Source organism: Falco biarmicus, chromosome 3 (assembly GCF_023638135.1).
Source record: "Falco biarmicus isolate bFalBia1 chromosome 3, bFalBia1.pri, whole genome shotgun sequence".
Taxonomy (NCBI): Eukaryota; Metazoa; Chordata; class Aves; order Falconiformes; family Falconidae; genus Falco; species Falco biarmicus.
The window spans coordinates 108,603,864-108,623,818 of NC_079290.1; positions in this window are offsets into that span (position 1 = coordinate 108,603,864).

Consider the following 19,955-nt stretch of genomic DNA (forward strand, 5'->3'; position numbering starts at 1 on the left):
CTTAGGGTTGAAGCCTGGAGGCTCCTTCGAACTCTGAGTATGGCTGTTGTAGCCTGAGGGGACGCGCACTTGCCCATGGGAGCACATACGTCTCGGAGCAAGAGAAAGGACAAGCTGGGTTCTGTTTCCAGCACTCCCATTGACCTGCTTGTTGACCTTGGGCAAGTTCCCTCATCCTTTCTGCGTCTTGTCTAGTTGAGCCACGAGCCCCTCAGGAAAGGGTCTTTGGTGGGTTACGCAGCCAGTACGTAAGGCTCACACGAGGTTGAAGAGTTCTAGAGCTCTCTGAAGTTGACCTTAGGTATTGCCTGGTATCCCAGCTGACCAGTAAGAATATTGTGTGAAGAGTGCTGGTGCTTTACAAGCAGGAGTAAGTCCTGTTAACACTCTCCTAAGTGATGAGAGCAGTAATTTCCTCCCGCTGAGATGAAGGGTCGGGAGTTCAATGGGTTCAAGGCTTTTGCATAAGGGTACTAGCACTGAAGGAGCATATCGTTCTTCCACCCAGGGGAAAAAGTCATCAGCCTTCCTGAAACCTCCTGATGAAAATTAAATGGAAATTTCCCTGGGAGTGGGAGGAACGTGTTCTCTGAAACCTTTCTGGGTCATCCCCCCCTGGGCAGGCTGATGCCTTTGCATTGCCAGAGGTGTTCTGCAGTCAGAGGTGAGGAAATGCTGACCTCAGACGATGATATTTCCAGTTCCAACCGCAGGCAGGAGCTACTGGAAATACCATCCTTTTGAAGGGTCCAGTCTTGCCACACTGTCTTCTGTGGTTTGGGGAAATCCACGCAATTAGATCTCCCCGTGGAGTGCCATCGGGGGGCCATGCAGCAGGCCTGGCTCCTACAGCCGTGGATCCCCAGCTCCATCAAAACGCCGAGTGATCACTTGATGCTGGTTCCTGACCTTGTCATTACCTTGAACCGCAGGGAATCCGAGACTGGAATTGCAGACTGGTACCTCTTTGATCTCCTTCTCACTCTCTTGTGTTGTCATGACTGATGACAGGCTATTTGAAAACCGCTGCGGTGTCTGTTGCGATCCGAGGGGTGCGCTGAGCTCTGGGTTCCTCCCATTGCAGACCTGCGAAGCGATTGGAGAAGAGTTTATTTTCCACTTCAGTTTATCAGAGCTTTTGAGTGCCTGGGGCAAGGTGGGGGGTGAATACTGTGTTAAAAGTAACTTTTTTTTTTAATCAATTAACTACCTAACTTTCATGCTCCGAAAAAGAAACTGAAGTATGTGTGACATCCAAATTCTGCGCATAAAAATCCCATTTTGTCATAATAAAATGTGTCGGGTTACTTGTCTGGAGGCTATTCATCTTGCAATAACAGACGTGTGACCATCAGCAAGTGTCCCCACATCCTTGCGCATCTTGTGGCTGCGGGGATGATCTCGTGAGACCATCACATGGGCTCTAATGGGCTTCGTCATGCCACGGGTGAACGGGGCCATGTGGGGTGCTCGGGGGACACTCGCTCCTGTCCCTCTGGATCTCTGCAACAGGACATACGTCCCCTTCCCAAAACAGGTCACTGCCGTGGAGCTGGAGTGCGCAGGGCTGCCGAGAGCGACGCGCAAGGGAGCAGCCTGCAGCCAGTCTGGCTCCAGCAGATCTGGTGTTCCTGGAATTGGTCCCTGCTTACATATTTACTCTTTCCTTTAAAAGGAAAACGCCAGGGAAAGAGGGAGGGACTGTCAGCGGTGCTAGACATCTTGGTACTGGATCTCCAGCCGCTGCCCTTCGCCTTGCTAGGGCTCAATGGGTTACATTCTTCTTGCTTCCCCCCCGGTTTTGAAAGAACAGGAGCTGGAGCCTTGGGGAATATTAAGAGTGATAGGGATCTTCACCTAATGCCCCCGGGCCATCCTGAGGAAGCCATTAGCTTAAAGCTCTGCAGGAAACGGGATCTGATAACAGGAGAGGTAGAGGGTGGGTGGGGGGAGAGGAAGGTCTGGTAGGACGCTCCTTCACCAGCCATGGCAGCTCTCTGGGCCTGGAGGAGGAGGAAATGGGAAGTTTTCCGGTCTGGGACTGGAGGAGGAAGAGGACATGGGAAGCTTTCCGCAGGCTCGGTGGGTGTGTGGGGCTGCTGCCCGTGCTCCTGCTGGTGGGCAGCCTGCGTGGGGCCGGAGGGAGCTGGGCAGTGGGATGCAGGTGGACACGTGTGCCCACCAGAGCCTCTCCTGAAGCTCTGGCTACCCTTTGAGAAGCCAGTCTGCCTCCCCCGCTCCCCCCCACCTCATTTTCCAAGCCATCATTAATGATAAAGCTATCTAAACGTCTGCATTTTAATGTTAGCCCTCATTGCTTGGAGGGAACATACTAAGAGTCAAGAATTAGTGTTTGCTGTGTGAAAACAAGGTGCCCCCTCCCCCCCTCCCCTTCCCTCCCCAGCCAGTCTGCGTGCCGCCCATCAGCAGCAGGGAACGGCGCGGTGGGTGTTCATGGACAAGGCTCCCCATTCCACAGGGATGCCTGCGGAGCTGCTGCCTGTCCTTGCCCAGCTCCAGTGGGACTCAGCCGCTACACGCTGGATGAGGATCTGATTTCCAGCCCTGAGGGCTTGGAACCACTGTGGTGCTCATCTCCAGGAGGGGCAGTTCCAAACGAGCTCTGTCTCCGCTGGACCACTGAGGCCACCCCTCCCCCTTCCAGCCAGCCTAGCTAACCTCAAGGATGGCTCTGCCTTCCCCCTCTCATGCCCAGTGGAATCACACAGGCATTTGGGGTCATAAGGAATGTGCTGGTTTGACTCTGAAAACTCAGCGGGAGCGTTTGCTAAAGACACAGCGTAGCTGTACTGGGACCAAAAAAAAGGAGGAGTGGGACAATGGAAAAAATGATGGTTCCCGAGCGCGGCCAGGTTCCTGCCACCCGTGTCCTCATGCTGCTAGCAGCATTGCCCGGGGACTGCTGCCATGCTTTAATGACCCTAACGAAGCAGCAGTGCGTGGCGCGGAGCCCGCACCGCTTGCATCCAGTCTCCCTGGGTCAGGTCTCTGACTGCTGATGCTTCTCCATCGGCTGGTGTCCCGTCCCTCCTGTTGTGAGCCTGAGTGGAAGTCACCGTACACCCTCCTTGCCCTCAGCATCTGCCTCTGGTTGCTCCTTGCCCTCGGCATCTGCCTCTGGTCCGGTCGCTCGTGGAGGCACGGAGAGCTTGCTCTGACCTGCCAGAGCTACTTTCATCCTGGGTTTCCTGCTATGGCCTTGGTAGAGCTGTGCTGATTTTTGGGGCTGTGGCTTTGTTCCCTGCTGTGTGAGCTCTGGTTTTGGCAAGGGGTTTCAGTAACTGCCTCCCTGGTTTCCCTGCGTAAAAATTCAGTCTCCTTCAATGAGTAACTGTGGGAGGTAGGATGCCTGAGGTCAGCTCTGTTTGCCTGAAGGTTTCAGGCGGACCCTTTCACTTTTTTTTTTTTCTTCATTAAATCTATAGGAACTTAGATATATCTGAGACCTTTGCATTGCTGCCAGGTTTACTTAGAATATGCTACACGCAGACATCAGAAACACGGTATTATTTCACTGAGGAACTAGGGAATCGCAACTCAGACAGCTGCGAGTCACTTGTCTCATCACTGGATCTATATCACTGTATCTACATACAAACTGTGTGGGAAAAGATAAGGCGGTGTCTGACTCCTATGTAACATTTCATCCAAACATGCCTGCATCCTCTGGTGAAAGATTTTTATTTTTTTATTATTTTAATTTTTTTTCCAATTCTGGAGAAACCCCTGATCCTTAAAGGGCCGAGTGCTTCCTGCTGTATGCTCTGGTACCTCAGCTGCCTTGGGAACTGAGGCTCTCTAGAGTAAAAAGGAAGGCTGGGGACCAGGACTCGTCCAGGATTTGAATGTATCTGTGCAAACTCTGGCCAAATTACAGATGTGACAGCCCTTGCCTAAGGTGACAAATCCCATCAGCTTTTCCCAGATTACATGAGTTGATGAAAGGGCCTGGAAAAGCAAAACTCCCCAAAGTAACTCCCTGGGATTATTCAAAGGTGAAGTGATAACAGCTAGAAACGATCTTTGTCTCTGCCAATATTGACCTCGGGAGAGAAATGTCACCAGCCTCCCACGCTCACTTCATCGCCACCGGCTGAATCCAAAGGCTGCGGTTCCGTTCCTGCAGCAGACGGATCGGAGGAGGCTATAGGGGTATATATCTGAAAAGGATGAGGCACTCCTAGATGTGTGGAAGTAAAACACAAGCCAAGTGGAAAGGGCTTTGTTGAAGCACCTCGGGCACTGGAGGATGGTGAGCTGGGTGCTAGTAAGCTTGCGCGTAGGGGGCAGCCTGTGCGTAGGGACCAGCCTCCGCGTAGAAGGCTTGCTCCCAGCCTGGCACTGGTGCAGCTACTACTGCGCGATGTGTTTCCACGCACTGCGTATTTACCTAGCTCTTTGCCTTTGTATTAGTGCTACTTGCTGCACTGTGGGACAAACCCTCAACTCCTGCGATGTGGATCAGCTTCTGATCAATTTTAATGAAGCTATGCGATTTACTACATGGAACAAATCTGAGCCCTTGACTCTAAAGGAGTCGAGTGTTCAGCAAAGGTTGTCAGTTATATTAGAGAGAGGCGAGACAAAACAGCATGTAAATGAAATAACTAGTCTGTATGAGCTGGGGCTAATGCATTAGTACAAGAGGTGCTGGTGTGAATTGTCCACACAGGACACCATGTGCTTCCAAGGGCTTATACTTACACATAGACGTGGTTTTGTGTGAGTAACAGCAGATCAACACCTTCCTTTAACATAATTAGATATTTCTTTTTTGATGCATGCATTGAGCACTGGGGTTTGTCCTAAGGCTGTATGTTTTTCTCCACTGAGTTACTACAACACACATAAATATTTTTTTTTTTTTGAATTTGTGAGCACTTATGGGCGTAATTTAAGATGTGCTGGAATTATAGCCCTGAGTAGAGGAATAGTAGAGGAAAAAAGCCCACAACAACCTATGTAAAAGTATGGAGAAGTAGTCATTCAATGGGAAAAAGTGTGGAAAATTCTGAAGAGATTTTTAGCATGCAACTGGAAGGGAGGACAAGAGAGAAAGTAGCACCCATCTTTCAGTATCTGAAGTGCCTTCTTTAAAACGCATCCCACCTGTGACAACCTGAGTGATACAAGCCAGAAAGCACCGAGAAAATGCGTAGGTGTCACCTGGATATGCTGCACAGCTGAAGACAAGGCTGTGCTCTGCACGTACCCCTTATCTGCTGACCCCTGGTAGCCTGCACATCTGTGTGGGGGGGGACACACCAAGAACTTGGGTGAGACAATGGCATTAGCAGGACACGAAATGAGGAGGAGCAAGAAGAGCATGCCGCAGGCTGGGGCCAGGAGGAGGGCTGCAGAGACCCTCTGAGATGTGTTCTTTCCCGGTGGGAATTGGGATGGTGGGCGATGCGATGCAACGGCGATGCTATCAAAGTGGCAGCTGGGGAGGGGATGGGGGAATCAAGCGAGGAAATGAAATGCCGTTACTCAACCAGCTCTCAGCCCAAGGGAATTATTGCACCTTCCTCGATCTTTGAACATGCTAGTAGGGAAGTTTGTGCAGATTGACAGTTCATCTCCCACATTGATAAGGACAAAAAGGCTTGAAACCAGACACTGCACCTCCCCTGAAAGGTCACACAATGGACACGGATGGCTGGGGCTGCAATAAAGCATCAGGGAGCTGGGAACAGCTTATGTTCCTGGAGCAAGATGCTGGTAGGAAGGAATTAAAGGCTGTTTCCTGGCCAAATGGACAGCCTCTGTAAATCTCCTTCCAAAAGATGCTAGCTCTGGTAGCCTGATGGGGGCTGGAGGAGGCTGCTGGCATCACAGTGTTGAGGATAAAGCCATACAAGTGAAACTGGCTGGCTCGAGGAAGGTGCTGGAGATGTGGATGGAGGCAACAGGGAACTGACCTCTTCTTGCTAGTATCTAAATCATCAGTGACCTGGGAAGGTCTGGGGTGGCTCAGAGAAAAGACACATAAAGTGATCCCTCCTGTCAGATCTCTTTTGATGAGGCTTTGCTAGAGGAGGCTGGGGGCAGGGAAAGAAAGAAAACTCCAAATCTGATCTTACACTTCCCAGCCTGATTTTACTCTCTGTTGTACTTACTTTTGTTTTGTTTTTTTTTTTTTTTCTCCTGGGGGATGTCTGCTGGTTTCCTGCAAAGGCATCCCTCCTAGAAAGAAACAGTCTAAATCTCTCCCATTGGCTATTTGTCTTGGATCGTCTCATACGGGAAGCAGTCTGTTACGATTAGATATGAACATAAAGAAATCTGTGGGGAAAGATGATAATGAAATGCAGGGAAAGCTTAGCTTGGAGAAATAACCCCAGAGGCGGCTTTTCCCACCTCCTTGTTTACAAATAAAATGAGAAGAGAGAAAACACCAGGTCTCTGAAGAGGAAAATAATTATTTTTTCCCCTATTCTAGATGGAGCTGGGGTTAGGCACAGGGAGGGAAATGGGAATCCTTTGCCAAAGTGCCTGTGAAACTGAGGCAGGGAGGGACTAGGGAGACGTACAGGCTGGGAACAGCGAGACCTTGCTGCAGCACGTGGCTCGTGATCGTACCAGCTGCTTCTGTTGAGCCCCATGCTACAGTTACGTGCCCTCGGTGCTTGCCCATGGCTACCTGAGCACAAGGAGTATTGAAGCAGCAGCAGGTACAGGCGAAATCCCCATCGCTGTCCTGGGCTGGGGAGCACAGGCACAGGAGAATCTCCTGCTAAGCCCTGTGGTTACGGCGCTGCAGCCCAGGACAGTTTTTCTGCCCCCTTTATTCGTTCTTCAGGGTTATTGAACTGCTACGCCTGATGGCCAGTTGGTTTTTAAACAGCTTCAAACTAGAAGAAAGGAATGTGCAATTCTGATCTCCTGGGGTGGGGCAGGATTAGCAATAGCTTCTTTTTGCATTGTGCTTTTCATTCTGATGTTTTCGCATCTTTTCCACGTATGTCTGTTGAAGTGCAGTTGTCAGAAACAAGGAGTAAACCAACCTCAGCGTCTCCCTCCGTTCAGATGCCTCAACGAGGCATTTAGGACATGAAACTGTACAGAAGGACCTGCTAAAGGAAGGAATAGTACCTCCTGGGAATGCTTGTCCCACCCAAGGCTCTATACTTCTGCACGTAGCCAGGTCAAGATGTATTGCCTGCACCAAAATCCCTCTCGCCCTTCCTCTGTGGGAAGCTGGACTGCTTGCTGGGCTCAGTCTCCTCTCTGCATTTGTGTTCTTTAATGATCCAGATATCGACAAGTGGCGGTGCTTGTCCCTCCAGATGTCTGTCCCCATGGGACTGTGCGATGCGGTGGGTGGCAGACTCCAAGAAAGCTGAGCAGTGGCGCTGGAGCAATAGGGGTCCTCCAAAGCCTTCCTGCAGTTCACGTGTACGTATAGACAGACACACGTACGGTAACTGGGAAGATGTGCAATCTCACATCTGTGTGGGGAAGAGCTCGAGTGACAGAATTTCCTGCAGGGATTAATCCTGAAGGGATTAATGGATATGTATCCAGAAGGGCTGGTGCCTCTTGTAAGTGAAGCAGGGCTGCACTTGGCTACCTCGAGGAATGCAATCCAGATAAGCTGACTTGTTTTTACAGTGAGGAGAATTAACCAGATTTGTTTTAATCATAGACCCCCATTAGCAACCAAGATTTAAAATGTTCCTGCCCAGAAAAGAGAATTAAAAGAGGAACAGTGAAAATAAAACTCTCCCCCAAGTGACATTTATGGTGGATTGGGAAAAGACTAGGGAATCTTCCGAAATGACATGCACTGTTTTTTCATTGCCAGTGGAAGCTGCTTAATGCAAACCCATAACAAAGATGGAATAAAAGTCAATGAAAGGAGAACCGCTTACTCACTGAGAGGTTTGCAAATTTATATTTCATTATTTAGCTGGCAGGAAAGGCCCTCCATTCCTGCAAATAATTAGCTGCCTGGCACGCCTCAGGGGCTTCAATTACGCACCCGTGTATTTACCAAATCAGCACCTCTGAGAAGAGAATCAATAAAGAATACATAAAACATGTTTTTTGAAATAATCAGTTCAGCGGTATGTTCCTGTTGCCTTACTCATAAAGGTGAAACCTTTATACTCTAATGATATTACTTTTATTTTAGCCGAGCCTTGTAGCCTGAGCATGTTTGCTTTGGGTAGAAACTGCAGAGGCCAAGGTGGAGCTTTTGAAAAAATTAAGTTCATATAATTCTGGCTGCTTTTGGCTTTCGTGGGCTCCAATAAAAACAGAAGTCTGATTTCTTAAGCACCTGTGGAGCGCGGGGAGAGAAAGCAAGGGAGGAAAGATGGGCAGAAGGACCGCAGAGGCAGAAAGGAGGCAGTGAGGACTTCTTTAGACACAGGCGGTGAAGTTTGAGAAGAGTGAAGTATGAGTATTTGGGCAGAACGAGAGCTGAAGAGCAGGAAGAAACCCAGGCGCTGGTGGTGATGCCTGCTCGCATGTAGGAATGCCACCGAAGGCAGTCGGAGTGAACGGACAAAACTGGAAAACCAGAGCCCTCATCCTGCACTCTGGGAAGCTAGTAGTGACTTGCCGAACACCGCATAGGTGTTGGCCGGGTCCTAAGCAACAAGAAATATATTTATGGTTAAAATAACTCTTCTGTTAACATGGCGTTACATAAAGATGATGCCCTCATGAAAGAAGTGGGCAAGAGATAAAGCAAATGGGCAAATGGATAACTCGCGCTATAATTTTGTAGGTTATTTTATATTATTACATCAGCATTATATGAAAACAAGGAAATGTTGGGTTATTAACTTATGCTTTATGTTGGGAATGGAGCTGGTGGGGCACTGAGCTGTTAGTATTAGCTATTAGTGTAAGAAACGAATGGAATTTGGGGGCTCAAGCCGTAAGCTTGTCTGAGCCTGTGAAGCTGCAAGATCAAGACGAAAGCTGCTATCGGCTGAGCTTTTTCAGCTGCCCTCGGACAGGGCACGTGTAGCAAGCCGTCAAAGTCCTTGCAGCAGAAGGGGCTTCTCCATCCAGCTTTGTAAGGGAACAAGCAATAACTCGTAGTAAAATATGAGGGAGATTCAAGACCAGGCTATGCGCATTGCCCAGCTCCGTATTTTCTATGAGCAGCCAACAGAGTTTGGTAACAATGAAGCTGCAAGTGTCGTCTGATGCTGCTTCATCTCTGGGGTAGGATCTTCAGGGCTGTGAATCTGTTGCCTTCCCTTGCTGAGGAGCCTGGCTGCTACAGGGAAGAGCATGCAATGCAGGAGGGAGGGAAGGAGGGATCACATGGACTCTGTGTCAGGAGGGTGGAAAAAAAGGGCTCTCTTTTCCAAACCGACGTCGTTAAGAAGAAAAGCAAATCACAGTGTCTGCAAAGAAGCCCTTGAGGACAAAGATGGGAACAGGGTTGGGCAATGCAACAAATAGACCATTTTTCATCACAATCTCATAATTGCTGTCTTGTTCCCAGTCTGCTCTTATGATAGACTTTGCAATACCCACTGGGGACTCTTCTAGGACACAGCATTGTGAGCCAGAACCTCATTTTAGCATTATACCAGGGAAACTATGCTCGGCAAACTGGAGCCACGGAGTCAACTTTGGATCCAAAGCACACTTTTTTTTTTTTTTTTTTTTTTTTTTTTTTGGCTCCAGAAGCCCAGAGCAAGGAATGTAAATTGGCTTTGCAGAAGTATGTCAATTTTGGTGCCAAAGTTTCATTTGATATCATCTCTGTCTGGCACCTACACAGCAGGTGCTTCCTGGGATGACCTGAGGCACATAGGTGCAGCACGAACATGGAGCTGAGCTCTGCTAACCGTGTCTCATGTGATGTGCAGCCGTGGGGACTGTCTCCTGTCACTAGACCCCCGGCTGCAGCTACAGGTGGTACTCCTGCCTCCTTGACCCCTACCCAAACTGACCCCCGTGCCTCCCAGTCAATGTGCACGAGTGAAAAACCTTTGCTGCTAATGATGAGTGACTTGCAGGTTCTGTGTTCTGAGTCTTGCCAAAGCTGCTCAATCTACTTGCGTAAGAAGCTCGCAGAGGAGTCCAGGATGCAGGTCTGCCCCTTTTGGGAGCAGGATGCCCCTCTCGTTGGGTTACCTGACTGAAGTCACTGGGGGTGTGCCGCTGAGCTTGGCAGTGGGTTAAATGAGGCAATCGTGTCCTGGTTGATGTGATTGGGGGCTCTTGTAGTTGTGAGATCATCAATATCATCGTCAGTCATGGTCACTTAGAGGTGGTGAAGCTCCTGCCTGAACCTCAGCTGTTGTGCTGCAGAGGCAGAATCGGTGCCTGAATACTGAGTCACGTGCTAGTTCCTGTGCTGGGCTGTGCCTTGGTCTTTGCTAGTTCTCAATCACAAAAGGCATGTGGATTCTTATTTCGATACTCAGCAGAGATCAGGTATACCAGATAAGACTTTCCAGGCCTTGGGTTCATTGTCTTACTCTCCTGGATGGAGGAAAAGGGAAGCGTGTTGGAGTAAGAGCAGTTTGGAACGTCAACCACAGTCAAAGCCAGACCAGGAGGAGCTCAATGCTTCCCTGGATTTGCAGTAAGGCAAGGCTCTAACCATCTTTCTGTTCCTTCAACTGCGACGTCAGATGTGTCACGCTGGGCTGCAAAGGGATTCACTTCATCTAAAGACAGCCTGCTTTTGTGGATGCTTTTCTGACCTGGATGTGTTTGAATCCTCTAGGAATTCAAATAAGCTAGGATCGAATCACCGAGTGCCCCAAAGCTGCCCAGAATTTTCAAGGTGAAAAAGGAGTTTCAATCAGATTCCCGACCCAAGGAGTCTGTTCCTACCCTGTCTTTAACTGTTAGTGTTTGAGTGAGCAGATTAAATTGTTTTCATGATGGGACAATGAAATTTCTCCATTTCTCACTTGCTTCCAGGCTCACATTTGATAGCAAACTCCCATGGAAAGACTGCAAAAAATTCCTTGCTGGAAGATATGATTAAACACCAGCCTTCTGGTAATGTAACAGGTGGATCACACTAACCTGATTCCAACCTCTCCGAGCTAATGCACCCTGACAAGAGACTGTTTCAATTAATTTGGGGTGATGGTAACCGACAGCCTTTTATGTGAAAGGCTGATCTGTCCATGCAGAAGATGTCCTTTAACATACCTTTGCAAATAAAGTAGTAGGAAGGTAGTTTAAACAAGACAGCAAAAGCTATCTTGTGTAAAGTGCTTTCTTGGAGCGCCAGGCTGATGGGGAGCATCTGAAGGAGCTGGGGGGGGCTCAGCCCGGAGAGGAGGGGGCTCGGGGGGGGACCTGATCGCTCCCTACAGCTGCCTGACAGGGGCTGTAGGCAGGGGGGGTCGGTCCCTTTTCCCCAATAACAAGTCACAGGACAAGAGGGAACGGGCTCGAGTGCACCAGGGCGGGTTTATACGGGATATGAGGGAAAATGTCTTCACCAAACGGGTGGTGAAGCCCCGGCACAGGCTGCCCAGGGAGGTGGTGGAGTCACCATCCCTGGAGGTGTCTAAAAACCACATGGATGCGGCGCTCAGGGACATGGCTTAGAGGTGGGCTTGGCAGTGCTGGGGTAATGCTTGGACTTGGTGATCTCAGAGGTCTTTTCCCACCAAAATGATTCTGTGATTCCAGTCCGTGATTCCCCCATCCTCAGCACTCTGCCAAGTGAAGCCGTCCGCAAATTGCTCTGCTCTTCCATCCCCACACCTCCTGGATTATCTCACCTTTGTACCTCTCTAGCCTGTTCTTGTTCCAGGTTAACAAACCCCAGTGAGCAACAGAACCGATTTCTAGCAGAGGTGACAATATTTCATTCCCTAAACCCTGCATGAGCAGCCTGGATCTAACCTGGGGGATGTGGGGCTTTCCTGACCAAAGGTACGTGCGGCTGGCTGAAGTAACCATCATCATTTGGTGATCCAGAGTGATGGACCAGCGTGTCAAGGGAAAGCTTCTGCATTTCCACCTGAACTCATCTTTCCCATTCTGATTAAAGTAGGAATTCCACCCGCCATCCCTGTCGTGGGTTCCTATGAACTCATGGGAAACCAGGATTACCCTTCTTCTACTTACAGGTAAAATGTGCTCCCATTCAGTGCCTTGGGATCGTAACATGAGACATGATGGAAAGGAATGGTGATATCATATTAAAAGAATGTTTCTTTTCGCTAGAAGCAATTTTTGCTGTGCTTTGTTTTGTTTTAACCAGACACAGCCCCGAGTGAAACCTTTTAACATGATGCGAAGTGGTGTGGAGAATTAGTCACTTCTATTAAAAAAAAAAAAAAAAAAAAAAAAAAGCAGGATGCAGCCTGGCAAGAAGGCGTGAGGATGGTGTGGCTAAGGCTGTGGGATTTGCATGGAGACAGGTGGATTGCTGCACCGCAGTAACGTTTGGCAGGAGGAATTTTCAAGGATGGAGAGTGTCACAATTATCCCCAATGTGCACATGTGATGGCTACAGGGAGTTTCACGCAGCTGGTAGGAAGCAGAATAAAAGTGTCTCGCTCTAAGTGTCTTAATTACCATGCACTAGATAAAAATGCATTTAGCCACGCTGAGCAGGAGACTGTTTGTAGAGTAGGTGGAAAGCCGGGGGTTGCAGAGGGAGCTGAAGGAGTTCAGAGAGAGGAGGCAGAACGGTGCGTGGAGACAGAGGGGCCTGTGTGTAAGATTCCTGTCCAGTTCCCGGGGGACAGGGAGCAGGTAGGGGAAGAGGAGGCTGTTTGTTGCTTTAGCTTCTCTACCTTTCTCCTTGGGTCCCGCAGCTTGTGCCTCAAGTGCTTTAGCTCTTTTCCAGGACACATCCTGCAACACGTCCCTGGCTTCTCCTCCCTTACCACCAGACAAATTGGACCTGGTTAAGCATCCTCCCACAGTTGCCTAGGCGCCAGGGCTGACAGTGTTGTGATGGCTAAAGAGCATGCTGACAAGGGACCTGCCTGATGCTGAGTGACAGTGCTGGCCTCCCGCCAGCCGCGCCAGGAGCAGCTCCACGAGCGAGCTGCAAGAGAGATGGTATTTGAACGTTTTGCAAATGCCGTGCCTGGGAGCTGCACAGTCGCTGCTCAGAATCCACGCCGGGAGAGCTGCTGTGCTCCTGTCCTCCTCCGGGGAAGACAAAAAAATAATCCTCTTGAGCCTGGGCAGGGGAAGTGGCATGGAGTTTGTGATGGTTATGGTACCGTGTCTTTGCTCCGTGCGGAGATGTCCACGTTGCTGCGCTGTGTTACTCCTCACTGCTAAAACACGAGTGCGTGTTGGAAGCACCACAGGGAAACCTCAGGGATGCTGCCCGGGGTCTCTCTCTGGCATTGCTGGAGGGCAACATTTGAGCTTTGTGAGACTCCCGGGAGTTTAATAGCAGGCTTATTCCAGTGAGACGGAGGATGATAATTAGCCTGTTGATTCTGCGGGGCATGCTGTGGCCTGACCGTTTGCTTTCCTGTGATGAGTGACCAATTGATTATGATCAGTGCTGACAGCCATAGTGAGTTAACAACCCACGGGGATGTTGGGTTTAGCCCTTGTTTTGCAGTAGGCGATGCCCACTCCCCCTGCCATTTATTTTGCCCTTTTTTGTAATTGCTAGGCAATTCTCAGGGGGAAAAAAAAAAAGGGCGGGGGGGGGGGGGGGCTGGGCTGTTTTCCTGGCAGAGCAAAACTATCCTTTTCATGTTAGAAACTGAGCCTGAGCAGCAAAACGATACACTTTGCTCTGCATCTATATTTACAACAGCGATAGCGGGCCATGGATAAAGTGTCTGGGATATCAGAAAATCAGGCTGCTAGTCTGATACATGTGAGGCACCACAGCCACCAGCAAAATAAAAAAAATAAATTTGGTCAACGATTTTAAAACTACTGCAGAGCTTCTATGCTGTGTCAGTGTAAGGTCCTGCTGGTATATCCCAGCTCAGCAGATCCCAATTCCGAACTGAAAAATAAGTTTTCTAAGGGTAAAGCCTTAGGTCGGAGGTGCTCTCGGCAGTTTATCCAGCAGCACTCCTGCTATCCAGGTGGTGCTGACCCAGTAAGCCAGTGCAGAATGGGTGCTGTGGGACTGGTTTTTCCTTTGTGATGGGGAGCAGCTGATTCAATAACCCTGTGATGTGCTTTGATGCTGCAGCCATGGAGGAAAACAGTAGAACCGGAGCCTTGCACAGAAATCGGTTAAACTAATTGTAAGAAAAACATACAATTTTTGGATGGTAGCCCACAACTGGGGGTTCCCAAACTACTCCAAAAAATGTGCACTGGTCAGTTGGGGACTTTTTTTTTTTTTTTTTTTTTTAAATGACAAGTTCAGAGAATCAAGAGCCAGAGCTGCCTGTGGGGGCCATTACAAGCGGAGGAATAGATATTACTATTCCTTTTTATAAGTAGGTGGGGTTTTTTACTCCATGTGTGCGTTGATTTTCTTACTGTCACCAGCTTGTGCTTTTTTTCTCACTTTGATCTTCAGATCAAAGAGCAGAAGGGGACGGGAGGTGGGGGGACAGGCAAGGGCGGGGGGTGCAAGTTGGTCACAGAATATTAGATTTCCCAACAAACAGCACAGAAATTAGAAAAGAGAAAGGAAAACTGAAAACAGAAGCAGAGGGGAAAGTGTGGTGGTGTTTTAGAGAATGATTACGCTTGTTGTCCTGCCCCGGTACGGCTGTGCTCAGGTCAGACCATGAGGACTAAAGCAATCACCGAACTGGTGCTGGTTCCAGTCTGCTGCCTGTAACTCCTACGGAGACTCCCAGCCCTGGCTGCTTGCATCTACAGCCCCAGGCAGGTCACAGAGGTGACAAGCCTGTCCCACGCAGGACTGCTGTCGCTGGCACGGCTGGCAGCACCCATCGCAGTGGGAAACACAAGTCCCTCATGGAAACGTTGAGGCAAGATCAGTGTCTCAGTGGTGACCAGACCTGGCAGAGGCATCAGCTTAGTTTACAGCTGGTGGTGGTACACAATAACTGGAAGACAAACAAAGAGTGGTGGGGAAGGCAGCTTTCTAAGACTCCGAAAGAAGATGTGTGTCCGGTTCCTTCAGCAGTAATTTCCCCCTTCGGTTTTCCTCCTGGATAACCAGCGTCTGGAGAGCTCGGGAGCTTTGAAGCGGTATAGGACAGTGTGCTGGCTACTGTCGCTCTGGAGCCCCCAGCCCACTTTTGCCACCCTGAGTATCTGTGCCCCTTCCCACGCCAGACACATGAACAAGGAGAGGGTGATATGCCATCTTGCAGGGGGGTGACTGGGCTTTACCAGCTAAGGCTTGTTCTAAGAAATGAAGCCTTGGAAGGAGGTAGAAAGAGGCAACCCCATCAGCCCCAAATGTCTCATTATCTTTCAGCATTCTGGAAGGTTCTGTAATCTTTCACCCCCGGCGTACCCAGTACGGAAAGCACTAGTGATCTCGGTCGGGAAACACCGTTCCAGCTCAAATGGGAGATGGCTGAAACCTCCCAAGAGTGTTTATCTTTCTGGAGCTCCCAGTTTGGCTTTGACTGGGAGAGATTTACTGAAGCATCTGCACCCATGTCCTCCTGGACAAGAGAGGTATTTGCCTTTCTGGTGCGGGCTCCAAACGTGGTTGTCCTTTTGCATCCTTGTCCCGGTACTTTTGGATATGCCTGAGAGTGTGTGTACAAATGCCCGTGGCTCTTGGGAACTTACTGAGTTGATCCTTTGATCCTTTCCACCTCCAGCCTGAAGGAACAGCTTTCTGGGGATGGTCCATAGAATGAAAGCAAAGCACCTGAGCTGGGTAGTGGTGAAATGGAGGGAGTTTCAGAAATATTGTTCATTTTTCCATTGTCTCTACTAAAGACAGTGCCTTTCCAGCCCTGGCCATGGGCACAGAGCCAGGACATATCACAAATTAAAATAATAAAAACATTTTTTTGCTGGGAGAGTTGGTTCCCTTCGAATTCTGTAACCTCCCTCCCTCTCTCCTCTTGTAAATAGCTTTAATACACTGCAGGCGCCAAATCGCTTGACCTAGGTTAGCCTGCGAACTGGGCTGCTTTCTGCTCGGCTGAGTAGTCCGGAGCCTGGGTTTTTCCTCCCATTCTCCGGCTGTCAATCCAGGTAATAGTCAAAAGCCTTATCTGAAACGCATTAGACTTTCAGCGAATTGTCTGGGCTCCGGGCCCTGGGTGCTGAAGGCACTCGTGCGTGTGATGTGTGGAAGAGGCGAGACGGTAGCTTTTAACACCCCTTGCCTCATCTATTTTCTTGGCTCGGCTTCAGCAAGTCTCCACCGTCTGCCAGCAAGAAACGTATCCCTTTTGGTTCAACTATGTAGGCAGCGATAAGCCAGCGGCTTGCAGGATGCTTCTTCAGGGGCTGTGGACACGCAGCACCCCGTTTTGAGGCTTTTTACCGAATATAGGAAAGTTATTTCAGAGATGCAGGTGGCTTCCACAGAGGTGAGCGGAGCGGGGAAGGAGCGCTTGGGCAGTTGGACGTGGGTAAGGGCGTTAAGCGAGGTGTTAGGGGGTCTGGAGCAGCCTCCTCTAGCAATATTCTCAGCTGAAGAGCTGATTCAAGGCTTCATCCAGAACTAAGGCCAGTTAGCCGACCAAGCCTTCCCTTGGCACGGTGGTGGCCAGCCCACCAGGGTCTGGCCGCAGGGCACAGCCTGGAGAATCCCCCCTCCCTTGAACTAACAGCCTTGAGGGTTTCCATCATCTCCCCCTGCACCCTGTTCCAAAGAACATTTAGCTGATGGATATGAACAGTAAATACTTAAACACCTTCCCCCAGCAGATGTCACAGCATGACAGTTACATCTTTTTTGCTAATTGACGTGACCCTTCTTGGTACAGTTACAAGAGAAACACTTTTCAGTACTCCGAATAGCTTTTATTTGTATAAATGTTCAAAGGTCAATTTTGTTTAAAAAAATGCACTGAACATCTTTGGAGCTACCTAAACTGTTTTAATGAGAAAAACTGCAGAAAATGTTACCAGTAGCGTTGACGTCAATGTCTGTTAGCATCCATTTCAATTTTACTGTGCAAGCTCTTTCTTGTCGATTTGTGACATGAGAAGCCAGTAGTGAATGTGCAAGTTTAAATGCTAATTCAGCCTGGGGAAAGAGATAACAACATCAAACTGATGTGATTTACCTGGCTGATCAATCACAAGTAGGCAAGAGCCTTGTCTGTAGGTGGCACCCAACGAACTGCTGCGTTAGCATTTTTCATGACTACCTGCAGGATCATGCTTGTGTTTCCCAAGTGGCAGAGCTGACCCAAACATCTCCGGTCCTCAGCCTGGTGTCACTAAAGCTTAAAGCACTTCTGTGCCTATTTCAGGCAGTTCGCTTCGCTGGGCTTCCTGTAGCCTACATGATCTTGGTCCATTTGTCAGTGAGGACATGGAGACTGGTGAGGGAAAGCAAGACAGACAGCTCATCCATCACTTGCGTACTTGGGAGCATCGCAAAAGTGATCCCGAAAAATATTGGTCACACTAAAAGCGGCCACCATGAAGGTTATCTGGGCAGCATGTGAACAAACAAGGAGCACTACTTGGGTCAAGCCCAGTTAAGACGACACATAAACAGCGGCAAAGTTCCTTATCACGTTCTCTTGCAGCAACGGGATGATCCAATACACACAGCCTGTTGCTTCCTTGGCTTTTCTGGTGATGAGAAGCAAATCCAGTTAGGAAGGGTGATCTTTTGGCATGGTGTGGAAGCTAGTTACTCATGGGGGTGCTCGGAGTACTGTTTTCAGACAACCACTGAGCAAACACCTAAGTGATTTCAAGAACCTCCTACTCCTCTGTGTAAGAAGGAACCGACACATCTAATCCCATTGCTGACTCTGTGAGGCAAGGGCTGTCATTTTCTAGATTTTTGCGCAATGTCTAGCAAAATAGGCTGACTATAATGCAAATAATGCTGTTATTAGTGGGTCAGCCCCGACGACTAGGAAGTCGTGATTCATGGATGTGTAACAATTGTAGTTGGCCAAAGGGAATGAAATGGAGGGAAAGGAAAACACATCAGAATGTCAATGCAGCAGGATCAGGGCCAGTTCAATATATGTGGTTTGGACAGCAAATTCCTAATTTGCCATGGCATCCAGAGGAACTTTACAGGAATTTAGAGGTTTGTCACTTGAATCCCATTTCAGGCTTCTGGAAAATGCCATAAAGAAGCTGTCAAAATTGTTTGTGCCTTTTTCTGAATGTATTAAAATAAAACCCAAAAGACCATAAAGGATGAAGAAGAGCTGACTGATTCCCTGCACCGTGCTCTGTTCAGACTTACTGCACCCAGCCAGCACCCACGGACCCCTCTCAGAAAAAGTGCTATGAGGGCAGCCTAGAGATGCTCGTATCACAGAAAGATTCCTGGTTGGTTCCACAGGCACAGGCTCCCTTCTATGTGGACAGCTAGGGCTTTTTTCCTGCCAGCAAAACAGACCTGATGTTTATTTTGTGTTAACAACTAGACCCTTTGCGGTGAGGAGCGATGTTCTAACCAGCGCTGGGAGTGGGGGTGGATGGAGCAGGGGGAGGTTGATCCTGCAGTGATCTTGGCTCTGCCACGTACCTACTAGAACTGGAAAAGGTGATAATTTCTGATCAAGCTGTGATAAGACTCTTTGTCTGACATTAACACCTTTAACCCTCTCAGGTGGGCAGAGGTGGTCTTTGTCCAGTTAACTGACATGGTACAAACCGGATTAGTTTTCTCTTCTGGGTGTGATTTAAGCACAATAGTAAGGAAAGAGCTGGGAATTGTAGTGTTAGCCTGAAAAAGGTTGGAAAGGCACGGAGCTGGAAGGACTTGCTCTGGATTGCAATTGGTTGGATGTGGGAATCGTTCAGCAGCAGATGCTGTAGCGCTGTGGGACAGGAGCCAGCTTGTCTTTCTCTGTCCCCCTTCCTCTGCGTTGTTTTGTTCTTCCTTGCAGATTCTAATGGTCCTCATCGGAGCTTATTAACCACTGTGGGAAAGCCTCCTCACAAGCAACAAGGTCTGAAACTGAAATCATTCATTTATTATTAGATATTGTTAGATTTATCCAGGGATACGAAATGCAGGGAGAAGCCTGTAGGGAGCTGTGATGTGAGCAAGGGAAGCTGGAGCCATGAGCTGTTCATAGTCAGGATCTGACAACTGGCATGGGCAGTGCAGCCTACGGAGCGAACTTCTGCATCTGCATCTTTTACCTTCAGCCTTTCACAGAAAGGCTCTCAGGAGGGGCAACGGAGACCCTAAATCCTGATTGGAAAACCCACATCTTTGGCATGAACTGGAGGTTTCCTACAAGGAAACACTGATATTTCCCGCTACCTGTCCCTCTTAGCTCTTTGCTCTGCAGACAGATATGCCATGAGTGCAACCAGTACGCCATCAAGGGAGACTTTGGTGGCCCAGGGAACCAAGGGCCAACACGCAGGTGACTGTCACTGTGGTCCCAGGAAGCACCACTGTCACCACTCGGTCACTGCCCAGCCCCAGAAGGGCACAGCACACGATCCAGAGGAGCTGGAGGGTATGGACTGGGAAGACCTGCATTACTGTGGGGAAGACGCAGCCTTGTTGCGCTCCTGCAGCTGGCCAAAGCCCATATAATTAGAACGCTGCATGTGTGAGCTTTGCTGCAGGTTTATTTATTTTCACAGCTACCCTGGCAGCGGTGAGGTGATCCGAGTCAAGTATGGGAAGTATCATGCCTTCAGTAACGTGTTTTCCTCCAGTTTTAACCCTTGCTTCCTACATTAGGTACTCCCTCATCCTCCTGAGAAGAGCAGATGAACTGTCTGCAGACACAAAATAAGCAGGAGTGTTCGGGTCTGACATTTGAAAGGAGAAACCGTTGCGGTAATGTTGCTTGGAAAGTTGATGTGTCAGGCTAGCCAGCAAAAGAACCTTTAAAGGTTCTTTTAATTTTTTTTCTTTTTTTTTTTTAAAAAAAAGGAGA